This window comes from Pipistrellus hanaki, assembly GCF_964339955.1.
Source record: "Pipistrellus hanaki genome assembly, chromosome: 7".
Lineage (NCBI taxonomy): Eukaryota > Metazoa > Chordata > Mammalia > Chiroptera > Vespertilionidae > Pipistrellus > Pipistrellus hanaki.
Genome location: NC_140509.1, coordinates 26,305,480 through 26,325,496, shown reverse-complemented (window position 1 = coordinate 26,325,496; position 20,017 = coordinate 26,305,480).

The following is a 20,017-nucleotide window of genomic DNA, read 5'->3' as shown; positions in this document are numbered from 1 at the left end:
TTACTGGGTCAAATGGGAGTTCCATTTTTAGTTTTTTGAGGAAGCTCCATACTGTTCTCCACAGTGGCTGCAGCAGTCTGCTTTCCCACCAGCAGTGCATGAGGGTTCCTTTTTCTCTGCATCCTCGCCAGCACTTGTTGTTTGTTAATTTGTTGATGATAGCCATTCTGACAGGTGTGAGATGGTAACTCATTTTCGTTTTGATTTGCACCTCTCAGATGGTTAGTGACTTTGAGCAAGTTTTTATAAGTCTCTTGGCCTTCTATATGTCCTCTTTTGACAAGTGTCTATTTAGGTCCTTTGCCCATTTTTTTTTTATTGGATTGCTTATCTTCCTTAGTCTTTAATAAATGATTTTGGAAAATTTGATCAGACACATGCAAAAGAAAAAAGAAAAAAGAAAAAAGAAACTAGATCATAGATCACCAACTTACATCATACACAAAAACAAACTTAAAATGTCTAAAGGACTTACATGTAAGACAGGAAACCATAAAAATTCTACAAGACTCCAGAGACAGCAAAATAACAGACATATGTCATAGCAACATCTTTATAGACACAGTTCCTAGGGCAATGGAGACTAAGGAGAAAATAAACAAATGGGACTACATCAAAATAAAAAGCTTCTGCACAGCAAAAGAAACCATCAACAAAACAACAAGAGCCCACTGCATGGGAGAACACATTTGCCAATGATATCTCAGATAAGAGTTTAATCTCCAAAATTTACAGAATACTCATATAACTTAACGAAAGGAAGATTAATGATCCAATAATAAAATGAGCAAAAGACCTAAATTATTTTTATTTTGCCCTACTCCCTAAGTTATAAAATTACTGATAAAACATAAGCAGTTAGGAAATTGATTCCCGGACATTTTTCTCTGAGCCTATGTTTGTGCATAGATGCTAGACATTTTGGTGAATGAATGCTATCATTTAAAAAAATTCTAAATCAATACTGTCCAAATTTATTCCCTATGCTTGGAAAACTGACAGCTGAGCAATGATTTTGTTCTGATGTACAATTTTATGTTGTTTATGCTTCATTTTTTAAAATATTGATTCCCTTGTGTCATGCCTTATAATTTTTGTATCCAAATATCTATGTGCATGTCACCTAGTGACAACCATTTTAACTAGTTACACATTTTATTATATACATATATACATACACACACACACATACACACACACACACACACACACACACACACACGCACACACATATATATTATTGACTTCAGAGAAGAAGGGAGAGAGATGGAGGAATTAACAATGATGAGAGAGAATAATTGATCCGCAGCCTCCTGCACGCCCCAGCAAGGATCAAGCCCACAACCCAGGTATTGTCCTAACCAGAATCAAACCATGATCTCCTGGTTCATAGGGTGATGCTCATCCACTGAGTCATACAGACTGGGCTCTAGTTACATTTTATGATAACAATTATGACTAAGTTTCAGATCTAAGGTGCTACTCTTAAGATTAAATGCTTATTATCATTTTCTTTTTTCATTGTGTACTTGTTTTGAGAATAGCAACAAATCCATCAAGCTAAGCTTATAGTGATAGCAACTTCTAGGGTACCAGAAAGAAAATACAGGGAGCATCAAATCCTTAATAATGCACTTTCTTAATTGTGATGTATTCAGAGAATATTGTTAAATAGGAATTGAAAGTATGAAGAAACAAAATGGTATTTTAAAAAATACTGTCACTTGATATTGCTGCCTGTTAGTTCTTTGTTAGATGAAGCATGTAAAGCATAAATAACATTTCTTTCTTAAATCTTAATGTAGAAAGAGAGAGAGAATCACATTGATAATATAAAAGAGAATTGTGAGTCTTTACCTAGAGACTGAATTGAATGCATTTATGCAGGAATATGCCAAATCATTGACAGTAGTCTGCAGGATCTATTCATTATATAAGCACTGACTCTGATTCTTTCCTTTTAGGCCCACACTGTGAGTATGGGCCTTGTGGGGCTAATCATCTTTGTGAGAATGGAGCCATGTGCAGAGAGAAAACAGATCTGGAAATGTTTCCCCTTGGTACCAGTGCCAGTGTGGGAAAGGCTTTGCTGGTCCACGCCCTGAGATCAATGTCAATGAATGCAGATCCAGCCCTGGCCTGAAGGGATATTTCTATGGCAGTGAACTCACTCAGCCACAGCTATCCTTGTTGTGCAGTGCAGCTTAGAATCTGGCGGGAGTAATGAAATAGTTCAGGATGCAGCCATGACTACTTGCTGACTTTACCCTGCCTCGACTAGCAAAGTCAATGCCAATTATTTTCACAGAACATTCCCAACCTCTGACAAATTCATTTATATTTTGTGAGTCTTATAGTAGCAAATGAAAAATGTTAATGAAATGTGACTTCTGTGTTCAGATATCAAAATTAACCCTTTTTCACCTTTTTTTAATGGTAGATTTAAAAAATATATATATTTTATTGATTTTTCACAGAGAGGAAGAGAGAGGGATAGAGAGTTAGAAACATCAATGAGAGAGAATCATCAATCAGCTGCCTCTTGCACACCCCCTTCTGGGGATGTGCCCGCAACCAAGATACATGCCCTTGACCAGAATCAACCCGGGACCTTTCAATCCGCAGGCCAACGCTCTATCCACTGAGCCAAACTGGTCCCGGCTAATGGTAGATTTTTAAAGTGTTTACCTGTAGGTACAGGGGGGAAAAAAAGAAAGCAGTTTACAATGATTTAAAGTAACTCATTAGTTTAGCCTATTAGACAAACACACTTCTTACTAAAATATATGTTCCTGAAAAATATAAATTTATAGAGAAATAAAAAGAAGTCAGAGAGAAAAGAAGGAAAAAATAAAAGGAAGGGACGGGGGAAAGAGGAGGTGGAAAAAGAAAGTTCAATATTGGATAATGGATTTTGTTGTTTTTAGATACAGGAAAAACAGGGTATGAAATAGCCCTGAGCCTTGGGCATGGTTAAGAGGGGTTAAGAGACATAGATTGTGAAAAAGGAGAGAGAGAGAGAGAGAGAGAGAGAGAGAGAGAGAGAGAGAGAGAGAGAGAGAACTCTGCCCATCTTATTTAGCTTTCTTTTAGCTCCTTTCAAATATATTTCTACATAATCTTTCAGTAAATAGATAAATTGTTAATGTGATGTGCGAAAAAGCATATTGTGATAGAAAGTCATTTTATTTTGAAAAGGCTATCATTTAACCAAAATTATGCATTCTTTTCTTTCAACCAATGTTTTCCCAATGCATGTCCTTAAAGAACATAATAGGATTTTTTTTTTTTTTTTTTACACTGGATAAAGCAGCTCAGATATCAAGCAATAGGTAGTGTGTATGTGCGTGGGGGTGTGTGTGAGGGGAGGGGGAGGCACTAGCAAGCTGAAACTTCTACATAGATGTTAAAATGGAATACTTTTTAAATACTGTGCTAGCTAAGCAAAATATATTTTTATGCTCTAGGCCCTTTGTTTCTTATTCTTAATTTGAACTACCCCCGCCCCCCGAATTCAGCACTTTAAATATAGTGTTTTTAAATTTGTAAAATTTTCAAATTACTTTAAAATAAGCCATAGTTATCTTATTTCTGAGCTTAAACCCACAAATGTTTGGTGATGCTGGTGCTCACTATAAAATAAGGAAAACAAAAAGTATGCCTAAGAGAGAGGTTAGCAACTCTTTTAGATCTAGACAGCCCTATAACAATGGTTATATATGAACACTTCAGATGTATTCTGCGTGAAGGAGGTTTATATACTGGTGTGGGCAAAAAATAGCTTTACATTAGTTTGTATGAAAATAATATAATAATTAATAAATAAGAATATAAGAATAAACTGTTTCATGTACTCATAGCTGGAAAATCTACTTTTATTAGGTCTTCATATATATTACAATTCATAATTCTTTATGTGATAAGAAAATAGGATTTCCAAATATGCTACCTAATAGTGAAGTGCTCTCTATTAAATGTTTGAAATTCATACATAATATATCATGGAAAATGTGAATTTTGGAGTCCTGATATATTGTTATATTTCATAATATGATTGTTCATGGTATATTTTGGACCAAATTCAAGGAAATTAGCTACAATAGAACCAAAATATGTATTAAAAATTAACTTGTACACCTAAACTGATAGCATAAATCTAAGTCACTGTATTGTTAATACTTCCTCAAAAATAAAATATTTAGAAATACTTTCTGATTTCAAGTTAGTAGTATTTATTACATGACAATATATAAGAAACATTTATTCATATGTATATTGGCTTTGTAAATTTCAGACACAGTGTGGTTTTTTTAGCAGATTTGCTAAAATACTCACCTCTGTATTTTCAACACAGTTTTATCATGTCAGGAACTTTGAATCAGTACATATAATGCATTATGTTTAGTGTATAATTAAGTATAAAATGAATAATGTAATAATAATGACTTACAGATGGCTTATCTGATGAAAATTAAAATTAATAGTATGGTCCAAAACCGGTTTGGCTCAGTGGATAGAGTGTCGGTCTGCGGACTGAAAGGTCCCAGGTTCGATTCCAGTCAAGGGTATGTACATTGGTTGCGGGCACATCCCCAGTAGGGGGTGTGCAAGAGGCAGCTGGTCAATGTTTTTCTTTCATCGATGTTTCTAGCTCTCTATCCCTCTTCCTTCCTCTCTGTAAAAATCAATAAAATATATTTTTTAAAAATTAATAGTATGGAATATTTATAAACAAAGACTAATATTAACATAGTGATTGTATTTTCTGGTAAAATCAATAGGAAAATAAGGCAATATGCTTTACTAATATGTTCTAATAGATTTGGGGAAAAACAGTGCTTTTGTTTGTTTTAAATTTTAAACAAAGTTATGGTTGCTTGTTTGTTTTCTTTATGGTAATAAAATCAATTGCTTGTTTGTTTTCTTTATGGTAATAAAATCAATTGGGGTCTTATTCAGAACATAGCTTAGTTCTCAGCTTCTTAGCCCATAAGATTTAATATTCAAAAAGCATATTTGTTGATAATAAAAACATGCTTTATTTTTAGACACTAATCTCTATATTTCAGACTATTTGTTAATTCAAAGTTATCTTCTGTTGTCATATTGATTTTAAAATAATTCATCATTTATCTACATAGAAAATGTCTATATCTGCACTGAGATTTCACTTGACTCTAGTTGTTTGTTATGAGCCAACTTGATATATATGAACTTGAATTATGGTCATAAACCCTTTTAAAAATATTATTATGAGTGATGTGATTCCATAATGTCTTCATTACATACTGCATAACACTTGGTTTTAATTTGTTGTCATCATAATATCCTTTAGATTCGAACATATAAAGATGCACCGACTGACACATTTTAATGTATGTATGATACCTGCATATCAATTGATCATTTATATTAAATGAGACATTGAAAACCAGGGTCCTGGATGAAAAAAGTAAAGTAAGACAGAAGTAAACGTCTGTCTAAAGAGCTGCCATATTTTGTGTCTCCCTTGTCTCTCCTTGAGGGCTGTCAGTGGGCTTGTTCTCCTTCGGGGACCCAGTTCCATGTTCTACACAGAAGGATGGCTGCAGACATCTAGAAATCGGCTAAGCACCTCACATTACATTAAAAATGCTTCTGCCAGCCAGGATCTAAGCATTTAATGAGAGTACGAGCAGGCACTTACACAGAGGCAGAGTATCAGTGGAGAATTCGTGGTAGGTCTCAGGGATAATGAGGAACCCAGGGATTTATAGAAGCGGCTACAAATCCCCGCTTGCTCCAGCTGCAATGCATGATGTCGCCATTTCCTTGAGACAGTTCTTTCCCATCATTAATGATAAAATAGAGGCCGTGTTTTGATCATGACTTTTAAAAGATTATGATGATGAAATGTAAAAGCTCTTTCGAACTACGCTTAAATAGTTCAAAATCAACTTTCAGATCTCTGTGCACTTTTATGTACCTTGTTGTACCAAGAGCTTTGAGAAGCAGTTAACTTCTGGTTTAGTAGACCTAAAACAACCTGAGAAAAGTTGATTGATACAAAAATAACCTCTTGACCATAGGTATTCTTACTAACAAAACAAAACAATAAAAGAAACTGGATATTTTCATTGTTAATTTGCATCCCCAAATGCTTACTATTCTTTGTGATTATTCTTACTTTAAATAATGTAAGTGTTTAAGTTAAACAGAACTGAATTTTTTTAAAAAATATTGCAGAGAGCAAGTATGTCACCAGAGTATTATGTATAAGAATTCACAATTTGGGGTTAAAAGTGACACACATTTAAATGAGCACCACATTCTTCAGAGTATTTAGCATTACCTACACTGTGATGAAAGGAATGGAATGAGTTTCTCTCTTCTGCTGTTCTCAGTGGTTGCTGGCTTCTGCTTCTGCAATCCTGGCTAGAAGGGCCTGAGGTGTGAGCAGGACATTGATGACTGCGTCCCGAAGTCCTATGAGCACAACCCCACCTGCCAAGATCTGCATCTTGTTAGTATCCATGAATATTATTAATATATTTTATTATGTGGTCACATAAATTAACACTACATATATAGTTACCTTTCGCCTCTGTGGCATGTTGGTATGTATGAGTACTTATTAAGATTAGAAATCAGAAGCTGGAGAAATGCTTTTTTCACTTAATGGTAGTAAAAAAAATTTTTTTTTCTAGTCACCACTGTATGCAGGTTGATGTAAATATTAAAAACAAACTGCTTACTCTGCTCTCACAAGACTTGGTGATATTAAATTTGTGTAAGATTTCAGAAATTATTATGAAAAGTGCTGTTGGTCTCATAGGCACCTACTTTTACCTAACTCAAGGCATTGTATACACATACGTAATATGCAAGCTTGAGTTATATTTTGATTTCCACCTGGCGTTGTAGACTTCCATCATTTTCTTCCTTCTCCTGTGTCAGTACTGCCCCTTCAGTACGTATCCATTTGTCACCACCTTTGTCAGAAGCATGTGCCATTCGGCCTTAAACGAACTGACACAGTTGGCAAATCAATGGGATCCCCTCCGGCTGGTCATTTTTCAGAAAGGCTGACATGAAAAACATCTACTCAAGGTGGATTCACGGACTGGCTTCAGAGAATAAATGACAGACAACATAGGTTAATGCTGCAATAGTAGTATAGGCTTACTGTTTATTCCTTAGCAACAGAGATGATTTTCACAAATGGACTACACTAGCAGAGCTTAAAGGGAAAAAAAAAAATGCTTTGAAGAACAGACTAGTTTTCAAGGACATAATTTGACCACGAGTGTACCTGTACCGACATTGTTTGTTCTTACAATGAGAGGATCATTTGTGGCTAATTGTGTCTTTCCCACAAGGAAGGCAGACAGCTAGATGAAGAATTATAACTAGTGTTTGGATGGCTGTGTCCAGAAACAAGAAGGTCCATTGGCTATCCAATCACCCTTGAGGTTTGTGTAGTGGCCCTGATGCTATGTCTTAATTCACGCCAGATGCTTTGCGTGAGGTGGCCGTGCTAATCTCATCCACTTGCAAGGATTCCTGTAGGAATTGGTATGGGATCTGATGCTAATTTCAGTGTTAAGAGTGAAGTTCTTTTGGGGGAAAGCAAATAGGATGTAAGTTAAAGGAAGACCTTCTAACATCTGGAATTATACCTATAATTGATGCTACCATTGTCAGACCCCAAGAATGGGAGTGAGGGGCTGCTTAATAGTGAGTGATTCTGATGGTAGCAGAGCTGAGAAGTAGAAGAAACCTGGCTCTTGATCAATTGTTGAAGTGATTGAAGCTCCTCCCCCACCCCAGGTGCCTGCCCAACCTCCGGATCTAATTATGAGATCACTTATGTCCAATTTTTAAATATGGCTTAAATTAGAGTCCCTTTAACTTATAGGTAAATCATCTAATTTCCATAATGTGATTAAACTGAGTTTTAGTCTATGATTTCAGCTGTAACTTCAGCAATAATAGGAGTTTATTATAGTAGAAAGAGCTCTAGACCCATAATCATAATATTCAACTTCTAGTCCTGACTTTGCCATGACTTCTCTGTGTGACATTATGCCAATCATTTGAAAAGTCAGGGACTGCAACTTTAGAAACTGTATTGTATCAAATATAGCATTTCCACATGGCATTGTATAGCATTCTCTCATTTATACATTTTATAAATTTCCAGTAGGAAGTTATTCAGACTAGCCTTGGACTAGTATTAGTTTACAATCTTGCTTCATTGTATAACTAGAGGCCCAGTGCATGAAATCCATGCAATGATAGGATTTCTAGCAGCTGCCGGCTGCTGGCCAGGTACTCCCTCCTTTCCCCCGGCTGGCCCCACCTCCTGATCAAACTCCTGGATGAACTCCTGGTCGAGGGGACAATTTGCATACTATGTTTTTATTATATAAGAATAAAAAAATAAGAATTAAAAAATGATAGAACTCATAGAAACAGTATAGATTGGCAGTTACCAACAGCTGAGGTTTGGGGGGAATAGGGAGATGCTGGTCAAAAGGTACAGGTCTTCAGTTACAAGATGAGTAAGTTCTGGGAATCTAATATACAGTTTAGTAAGTATACTTAATTATAGTCTATTGTATACTTGAAATTTGCTAAGAGAGTAGATGTTAAGTATTCTCATGACATGCACAAAAAGGTAATTATGTGAGATGGGTATATTAATTTTATTAATTAATACTTATTCAATTAAATCATTTAATAAGGTATACTAATATATATATATATATATTAGTATATTTTATATATATATATATATATATATATATATATATATATATGAAATCATCACTCTGAACACTTTGTCAATTATACCTCCCTAAGCTGGGGGACAAAGAATAAAGAAACGAAGCAAAAAGCAACAGGGTTAAAAATGAAATAAAATCCTCTAAATAGTGTTTACCAACTAGATTGTCATATTTTGATTCAATTGATTATTGAAATTACCTAATTCTGACCATAATTCATATATCAATTAGAAGACAAAATATAATTATTGATTTGTTAATATTCTTCCAAGAGGAGATGTGATGGGAACAATAGATTGTTTAAAATGTTTTAAATGTTCAAAGGACTTGATCGCTTTTAGATACTGTACCTGAGACTCCAGCATTATCTTGAGATCTGATGATTGTCTATGCGTCAGAATACTCACATTAGGGTTTATTCCCTTGAAAAGTTATGGATTAAAAGTAGCAAAAGCAACGACATACACGGTGAAGCCATGGAGAAAGCAGGCACAGGCTCCAGGTGCCTTCTCCTGGGGAGATGTGTGTGCAGCACTTTATTCTCTCAGACACGATGGGTGGGAAGCCCACTGAAGTGTTGTCGATCAGGAAACTCACTCAAGCCTTGCTGCCCAGGGTGTTTATCCGGGTCATTCACAAGGCACAGATTTTAGCTAATCCGGCTTCGGCTCCTGCAGCCTTCCAAGGGATACAGCCTAGTCCAAGCCCAGGTTTAAAAACAAGCTTCCCTTGTAAATCTCATCATTAGCATAAACTGTTTGGCACAGCCCAGCGTGTCAGGGACCAAGCACACTGTCATCAGTGGGACGGTCCAAAGCTCAGAGGTTGTCTTCCAAAAAGCCAGTAAGAGCCTGCCTTTCCTGTGGAATACCTAGGGTTTGAGCACTCAAGCCATTCTAAATTAACCGTTGCCTAGCCAAAACCGGTTTGGCTCAGTGGTAGAGCATCGGTCTGCGGACTGAAAGGTCCCAGGTTTGATTCCGTCAGGGGCATGTACATTGGTTGCGGGCACATCCCCAGTAGGGGATGTGCAAGAGGCAGCTGGTTGATGTTTCTCTCTCATTGACGTTTCTAGCTCTCTATCTCTCTCCCTTCCTCTCTGTAAAAGATCAATAAAATATATTAAAAGAAATAATAATAAATTAATTAATTAACCGTTGCCTCGATATCCTGATAAATATTGCATTTTTATAGAAATTCTAGTAAATGGTACATAATTAGACAAATGATACACTTCATAATAATAAATTGAAACACAAAATCATTTTGATGATACTAAGTCAGGCAGGAAGAAATAAAAACTGATAATTTTGAAATAAAGCAAGGCCTAGTTTGAGTTTCGTATTTGTTTTCATCAACTCATTGGTAAAATAGCAAACATGAAATGCAGATGGCTTTCAAGGGGAAGAGAAAAGAAAAGCCTGAGGTGTGATGTTTCTGAAAGAAAATACTTAGTAATTGTGATAAACAGAAAAATTATTTTGCTCAATCTATAAGGCACTCTCATTTGGCTACAGGAGTCAGCAGCTGCTTTTTGTATGGATCATAATCTCAAAACCCAATCCAGGTAATATCACAGACCTGAGGCTTGATTCTTTAAACTTGGTACAGTGTAGCTTTAAATGAACATTTTCACTTTTGCAGAATTTTCTTACCAGTATATGTGGCATCATGAATGTGAGTTTAAATAAAACATCAGAAGACTTTGAAACCAGGATAAGTATTTTGTAACAGTGAGCAGTTTTCTTCTTTTCCTTTTTCCATGGTTCAGTAAGCCTAAGAAAACAATGGGATAAAACCAGAAAAATGTTAATACTTAGCATATAATGAGATACAATGTTAAGAATGGATAGAATAAAATCTACTCCTCCATGTAACTACTTAGGCATATTTGAGAATAACTGTTTCTTTGTGATTATTTAAATATGTATGATCAAATTATCCTAGTATTTTCTCTCCCATTTTACTTTCATTTTCCTCTGTATCTTACATGAATAATGAATGCTTAATTTTGATAACAGCAGGAGGAACTAAAAGAGTGCACAGGAATTAACATGTGGAAAGAACAGTTTTTATTCACATACAACTGTTAAAATGTATACATGGTATATGTACTAGTATACTGGAGATATAAACTTACTTCTAACACTCAGGAGCAATAACTGAACTGAATTGGTAGGTTTTAGAGTAAAAAAATAAAACTGCCTTTACCTTCACCACCAGATGGCTGAAAAATCCATGTCAGTCATTCGATGTTGCTCATTGCTTCCCTTTGGGGTTGTAGCGTAAAAGCTGGGGGTGGCTGGAACCCGGATTATGAGGGAACAGCCCTTGCTCCACAGTTCAGTTTGGCTGCTACGGAAATGTTTGTTGTGTCATCCCCATGCTCCTTTCAGAGACAGGCTAACCTGCCAAGGGATTCCAGCCCCTTTCATACTGAATCTGGCTCCCAGGATCTTCTCTACATCCCTCTGGTTCCTGGTGCTTAGCGAATTAGTGGCCAGGTCCCAATTGCCCCTTCTGCATGCCTAATTAGAAACCTGAGGTTCCCCAATCTCTCTCTCTCTCTCTCTCTCTCTCTCTCTCTCTCTCTCTCTCTCTCTCTCTCTCTCTCTCTCTCACCGGCCCCTCATTAGTGAGGATTCAGTCCAACTGTTCTGTGTCTCAATACAAAAGTCTTCATTTGTTCCAGCTCTCTCCGGATTTACGAAGATTTGCTTAATCTTATTTGTTGGAAATTGACACAGACTGACTCAGTGTCAGAATTTGGGAGCTTTGAAATTCTCAAAACACCCAGAATCGTCTAAATACTCTTTAGTAGAAAAATAAAATTTCATTTTGGTAGCAAAAGGAGATGGTAATGAATTTTAGTCTCAATAATTTCTCTGTTACATAGGAACATGACAAAATGCGTCAAGCCTCAAATGTCTTAGCACTTATAAAATTTTTACTATGACTGTGTTGTATGCAAAGATTGCTTTGAAGTCATAGGCCCTATAGAATACTATTTGAAATAGTGAACCTCAAAAAATCAAATTTTTTTTTCTTATTCATTGTGTAACTTGGTCAGGTTACATGTCTTATAAGTTTTGTTAACTAAAGCAGTAGAGAGAACATTCAAGATCCTCTGTCTTTGACATGGACTTGTTCTATGACTTATTACAAGTCACTTAACTTACTAAAAGCATAAAATGAAGAAGCAATAGACTATTCACTCAAATTCATTATCTTTGACACTATTTTATTTAAGGATAGCTTTTCACTTCATATATAAATATATGTATATTTCAAAATATATATAAGTATTTTTTCTTTTAGTTAGTTTATTTTAATAAAAATGAGAGAATTGAATTCAAGTGTTCTTAACTAGGGGTTTATCTTTGAAAATACACATGCTTAAAATTCAGATTCAGTAGATGGGTACCTAGGTAATTTATAACTCCTTGCAGTTTTGATGTGTACTTCTATTTGAGAATCATTGAACTAGGTATCTGATGGCATTTTCTAGCTCTGAAGTGTGATATTCGGGAAGAAGCACAGAGGTTTCTATTTCATATGTGCCAATTCCTTGCAATTTATCACTTTAAAAGAGAAAAAAAAGAAGGTCTGAAAAATGGAGTGATTTATTCCTTGAGTATTTAGCAGCATATTTCATTGCATCTTCTATTTAAAGGCACTATTCTCTTTTGGATTTTCCCATCTGTTTCTGTGCTTTTCTTTTTCACACAAAGAAAATAAATCTTCAGTTTTTCATTCTAATCCTTTTGTGATTGGAAGATAATAACATAGTTTTCTCCTCACTTGTAATAACTTAGTGAGCTCTTACTCTTTATGTATTGATATTTGCTAATCAGAAAACCTATGCGTGAAATTACAGATTTTTACAGAGACTGAGTAAAATGGTTCATATCATTTTGAGAGTATTAAAAAATAATCAATGACTGAGCGATTGTAATGATATTCCAAATGTTCAATGAAATCTTTTGATTAAACTGATTAGTTGCTACATCTTAAGTACTGATAAGATAGCCATAAATTCAATCTTAACCTTAATGTATTAGCTAATAACAAAACCCAGTTAACAAAGACACTGTGTGAATTAGGTCAAACAAATTGATTCATTTGGTCCTGTCCATTTTAAAAAGCCTACTTTTGTCTATATAGAATAAAAATCTATCTAAATATTTTTGTTACCCAGATCTCAACCTGTTGTGAGACAGATTCTTTAAGAATTTATTGAAAATAATGTAACATTATATGTATGAAAGTGGTTCATGTTAATGGGTGTTAGTTTTCTATCCATTCTACAATACAGTAAATTATAGATTTGTTTTCCTTGTATAATCCATAACCCATGACCAATATAGGATTGTAGTTCATTCATCATATGGTTTGTTTTACATATAGTCTCAATTGTTTATTTGATCATAGTTAATTTGTCTTTCAGTAGCACACTGTTTCTTCCCAACTGATCTCTTTTTGAATCGGTTAGCCTTGACACAAATAATCAAAAATGTTTTAATTATATGCCGCACAAAAGTAAACAGAAACTGAGAAAAGATTTGTTGAGCCACATGAGTAAAGAAATACATGGGATTTAGTACTTTGACTTGTGAAATCTATTTTTTGAAGCTCAGACATATTTTTCCTTTTTCTTATTCCAAGATTCATTATAGAGAAGTGAGATTTACTAGACAGTTAAACTTTTGAGCTTTAAGAAATCTATAGAACAGAATTGAATTTCATAAATATTGTGTGAGAACATAACAGATTGGTGAAAGGAATTTTATTTTCAGACTCTCTAATAAAAATGGACAGTTCCCAGAAATCACCCAGCTTAAAATTATTTAGATTTGAAAACCATTTTCATTGCCAATATTAGCCAACATACACCAACAAATAGTTATTTTCAAAGAATTATGAGACAAATGTAGTTTCCATTTGGTTCAATACAAACAATGTACTTTTAGATTACCATTTATTTGCATATATAACTACAACTAGCACTCAACTCTAGACCTCACAATTTATTTCTGAGAATTTACTTAATAAATTAAGTTACTTCCAATAAGTTTAAGTGGCTTGTAATAAGTCATAGAACAAATTTACAGTATTTTTTTTTTGTTTCCTAAAAATCATTCCTTCTGCCATTTAGATAGGGCAGGCGTCATTTAGTATTGATTAAGTCTATATAAGATTTTTTAAAATATATTTTATTGATTTTTCTTACAGAGAGGAAGGGAAGAGATAGAGAGCTAGAAACATCAATGAGAGAGAAACATTGACCAGCTGCCTCTTGCACACCCCCTACCGGAGTTGTGCCTGCAACCAATGTACATGCCCTTGACCGGAATTGAACCTGGGACCTTTCAGTCCGCAGACCGACACTCTATCCACTGAGTCAAACCGGTTTCGGCTAGTCTATATAAGATTTTTGAATGGCTATATTTTGTGCATATATTATTTTTAAGAAGATAGTAAGAGAGAAACACATCTTCCTACAGAATTATGGGTTCACTTCCACAGTTTATTAACTAAAAAGAACATTGGTCAAGGAGAGTCAATCCTTTACCTACATCAATTAAGAATGTCATTATGTTCTAATGATGTCATCCTAACTTCCCAATCTGTCTGTGAGGAATTTACCAATAGTGAAAAGTTTAGGTAATTTTGAGTTAGGCAATGGATATATATTTGTGAACACAAGCATATGTGCAAGTATGCACGCATGTATGCATGTACATATACAGAAAAGAGAATTTATCTATCGTCTATAGTCTTCTGCTAATCACCCTGATTTAAACAGAAATTACAAGCTTTCTAAAAATCAAGTTCTGGAGTCCATGTCAATTACTTCACATTTGGTCTTATAAACATTCTATAAATATTGATATATACATATTCACTTGAGCCAACAGATAAATGATGAACAACTTTGGTTTGGAATGAGAGAGTGTCTTGTGGCATCACCTTGATTATCGATTATCGCAGGGTGAAATTTTGCAGCATGCCCTTTCAAACCCAAAGGCTGCACATTCCAAGGGGGGGCTTTGGAGGTAGACAGCTTTGCCTTCACTAGTTTACCTCATATAAGTCACTTAATATCTCTAAGCCTCAATCAGTTAATTTTAATAATGAACAAATTAATAGCAGCTACTTTGCAATATTGTTATGAAGATTCAAGGAGATACCACATGTAAATGCTTAACCTAGTGCCTCTCACATGTAATTAACAAATGTTTACCATATTTGCTGCTGCTGCTGATTTAATTGTGAGAGTGAAAGAGAGAAAAGAAAGAAAGATGGGAGAGAGAGAGGGAGATAAAGAGAGAAAGGAAATAAAGGATGAATGAATGAATAAATGAAGGTCAGGTCTTTATTCATATCTTTTAACTATTTTGAGATTTTTTTCATAAGAAGAACCTACTAATGCCAAGATCCCAGAGAGTCCACAGCTGGTGATAGCTTTTGTTTTACCTGATCCCAGGCTGTTGGGGCTCTTGGGACACCCTTGAAAGCTCAATGTGAATTTGCTACAGTTCAGGTGAAAGGCTCTGTCTGACAGACACAAAGCAAAACATGGCAACCTAATCTCTTTCTCTTCAGGCATCAAGCCTTGGTCTGATTAACTCCACCTAAAGCTTATGGAAACATGGGGTTGGGGAGTGGATCTCCCCCTTGCAGGTTCTTGCCTTGCAAAGTTTGAAGAATAAAATTCTAGGACTAAAAGGACTTGTTAGTAAAAGGGTGGGAATTTGTTGGAAGCACATACAAACTCCCATTTAGGGAGGAGTTCTAGAGGGGCTAACACTCAGCCCCCTTTTCTAAGGTTTATAAATGCTGTAATTCTTTGTCTCTTCATGCTCCCTTCTAATTGGACCCCTTCCCCATTTTATGATCCTGTGCCTTTTCTAATTGGTCAGTCTTGTATAGAATATCAGCTTCAAAGTCCAAAATCCACGTGGTGCCCCCCTCATTCTCGTCTCCTTATCTTGCAACATTCCTCTATCTCCCGTGAAAAGATGTCTCCCTCTTTCCGGCATCTGTGGACATTTCTCTCTCCTCAGTGAAAGTATGTTTCCTCCTTTCCCATACTCTCTGGCTTTTCTTTATCCTCTGTGAAAGCATGCCTTCCTCTTCCCTTATTTTTTGGCACCTTTCTATTCTCTGTGAATGTATGCCTTCTGGTGGTTCCAAGCCCTCACATATGCATTCCTCCCCCATGGACCCTCTTCATTCCTCAGACTCCCTAAACTTGCCTATTTTATCTCTAAAATTCCTTTCATTAACTGATTTAAATTGGCCTTCTGTGCCCTCTCAGAGCAAGAAAACCTCTCTTCCTCTAACTGCTGTGTTTAAAACACTGAGATAAAAAAAAAAAAGTTTACCCTCCTAGTTAAACACATCTCAAACGAAAAGCTTAAAAGAGACCAATGTGATTAGCATGGATATAAATGTGAATGAGTATAAAAACATAAATGTAACATAACTATAGGACTGCCATGTTGTTTCTGATCCTATAAATGGCTTTTATTTTTTGGGGGTAGAATTTTTTAAATATATATTTTTTATTGATTTCAGAGAGGAAGGGAGAGAAAGAGAGAGGTGAAACAAAACATCAATGAAGAGAATCATTGACTGGCTGCCTCCTGAATACCCCATACCAGAGACTGAACCTGAAACCCAGGCATGTGCCCTGACCTGGATGAAACCATGACCTTTGGGTTCATATATCTATGCTTAACCACTGAGCCACCCAACAGTGCTGATCCTGTACATTTTTAAAATGTGTACATTCAAGAGTTACTTTTTGTCAGAAAATGTGGATCCCATTTTTTTTCTGTGTTGTTGTGTTCTTCCAGGACTTCTTTTTGTAGTTCACTGGCACATCGTAGGAGATGTATTTTACAAAAAGGAAAACAAGGTTCATAGAAGTGAAGCAGGTTTCTTATGGTTGTACAGTAATACATACAGACATAGCAGTCTTAAGACAGATCTGAGGACAACATACTTCTCCTGAGATTCTTTTCTGACCTTGCTGTGCCTCTGAAAATATCAGAGTTTGAGTTCAATTGCCCACAGGACTCGAGAAACTGGGGAGGATGAGAATCCCACAAGTAAATCGGTATTTCAGAAATTCCATAATACATCCCAATCACCCGTGTCATTTCTAAAAACACATACCTCCTGGGGATTCTGAGTTAGTAAGTAGGGATCGAGGGCTGAGCCTCCCTATTTTTAAAAGACTCCACAGAAGAGTCACATGCAGAAGCATAATGCACAACTACTAGGCTATCCATACTCTCTGGAGGCTGTCTGGAGAAGGTCATGGGCACGATGTAAGTTCATGTTTGAAAGCTTTCTGTATGGAACCCTGCGTGTGCAGCCAGTGTGTAATCTGAATTGGAAACTCACACTGAGAGGTACTGGGAGGACAGGTTGATTCAGGGAATAGGTGATCTGATGCCGCCACAGAGGCTAAAATTTAAGCATTGGCTTCTCATCTATCAACCGCAGAATAACTGGAGCTGAGGAGAGTTTATAGCTAGAATGATAAAACATAAATTTAGGAGAAAGTCTGATAAGATGTTAAATGATTCTTTCTCAAGTGGGAATTTCTTTTTCTTTTTTTTTTTCTTTTCTTTTTTTTTAATGAAGAAAGTGCTATCCTCAGCTAGTTTTGGTGAGCATTTCCAGAAGTGCTAGTCGTCAGGGATATATGGCTATCTCAGAAGGCATTGTTTCAGAAAGGGCAGGGCGAGCCCTTAAGGGACATTGCTGAGGACTGATTTGAAAGGCTATTGAACACAATGGGGCCTTGGGGATTTTTCTCCAGAATATGCAACCTTAACTAAATTACTTTGTGATGCTTGCAGAATAGTTGGAATTTAATATGCCAACCTCTTGCTAGACAGCTGAAATTTTTCTTCCATAATTTGGGTAGAGCATCATGCATAAATTATATAAAAGGTAAACTGGAACCTTAATGCTGCAAGCAGCCTGGCCTATGCTGCGGACTCTCATTCTGTGGGTCTTGCTAAAGCTTAGTAGAGAACCAGAGGTGCAGAGAGAATGCCGGCTAGGAAAGATGCAGTTATTTCCTTAGTAGAAATGCAGTGAGAGAAACTTACAGCATCTAGGTACAATTGCACTGGATGAAAGAGGTGAAGAAATTCAGGATGTTAGTCCCTAGGCTTATAAGCAGGTCACTGGAGCCTAGTTGACTTCCAAACTAGACATGCAGTATGGAAAATAATTTAAAATCATATAAACTCAGCAGCTTTCCTCTTTGGTAGGATACTCACCCTAGACAAGTCATTTAATGAGAAGCTATTGGCCACAGTAACTGGAAGAGCTATAGCAAAAGCTGGGGATGCAAATTACTTTAGAACTTTGATCAATTTATCCAACTGCCGAATGCAGATTGTGGGACTACAAAAGGGCTTTGATTTCTCTCCCTGTGATTGTGGTTCAGTGCACTCTAGACATTGGAATGATATTTGCATTTGGTCAGTGAAAGATGGCAGAATCAGAAACGGCCAGGTTATGGAACATGAAAAGCACTGATGGGATGGGTGGACTCCAGCAGCATAGGCACTCAGAGGAAGATGAGAGTTGTTTGCGGTATCAGGAGGTAAGAGGAGCCTAAGAGGAGATTTTCAGATATACATTGCAGATTGGTAATTGCTGTCTCATAAGCCTCAGAACAGATATTTATTGGCTTGATACAGATTTTAGAAGTCCAATTTTCATCCTTCAGATGAATAGAGTATATCAAATGAATGACTTCAACCAGAAATTACCCAAGGTGACAATATAAAAATGTATTTATACACATTAAAGCTTCAATGCCAAAACTATTTAGTAAAGATTTGTACTCACTGAATAATTTAAATTTTAAATTAAAAACTATCAAAATTTGACATTTAATATGTTTTATTAAATGTGATATATATATATATATATATATATATATACAAAAATGAATATTTTTTATAATAGGAAAAGGTTCTAAGGTATTATATTTTAATCCAGCTATAAATATATTTAATAATTAAAAGCTTACCCCAAATATTCACTTTTAAGAAGAACTCAATATAACAAGAAAAAAAAAAAGAGGAAAAAGTAATTACCCTATAGCCTTTTGTGCATTATTGGGAACCATTATACTACACTAATGATAATAATAATTTAAAAAATCCAAAGCTTTGAAACCTATTTTTTTAAGGACATGAACCACTGGTCACTGCTACCAACTACCACTTGTAAGTCAACAGATGTTTTTTCTTAACCTGTTCCAGCAGATAGAGAAAGCAGGCAGGCCTTTTCTTAAAATTTTCTGACCCAACTAGCCTAATCAATAGATTTCTGTTGTCTGTGCTCCCAGTTTTCCTTTGGTCCTGTGTGTAATTAATTGAAGCAAATGTATCTGAAGTCACACTAAACTTTTGATGTCATTTTTCTGTATGTTTCTGCATTTGAAGGTAAATAAACATACCTTTAAAATAAATGTTAACTAAACCTAAAACAAAATTTAAAATTGATACTAAAATTTCCAAAATAATATAATTTTGCAAACACATTTTCAGTTTATTTCATAGTGTCTGGGTATAAGTTGGCTAGTATTGTCTCTGAGGAAAAAAAAAATAAACAAACAAACAAATAAATAAATAAAGGCTTTAACTCATACAATTAAAAATTCAAAACTAAACTATATTAATGCCATTCTGATTTCTGAACATATAGGTAAAATTGTATACTTAACTAGTGCTCTAAGCTTATATGTTCCCAAAAATTCTAATTTAGCACTTCTTAGTTGGGATTCAGGAATCTGTAGTTTAACAACTCCACCAGGTGATTCTCATCCTGAGAGAAGTTTGGGAAACACTGCTCTAGGCTGTCAATTTAATCAAACGAATAGGACCAGTGCCTGAGGTGCTTACTGACAGGCTTAATTAATCCGAACCCCTTGTTGTTCATGTAATTAACGGTAGATCAGTAGATCGAAGAGTAGACGTTCTAGCCTCAAGCAAACGTATAACATTTATATAGTTAAGTCCTTTTCACAGGCTCCTGTCATATTTTTGACAAAGGTTGTCTTAGTGGACATCTGCTTTTGCTCTCAGTGATGACCTGTGATTGCATCAAATCAATTGCTACCTACTAGATCACTTTGTGTAAGTTCTGTCCTGCATATTCATAAAGCAAGATAATTCTTGTCACATATACGTGAAAGACTGCACCAGAAA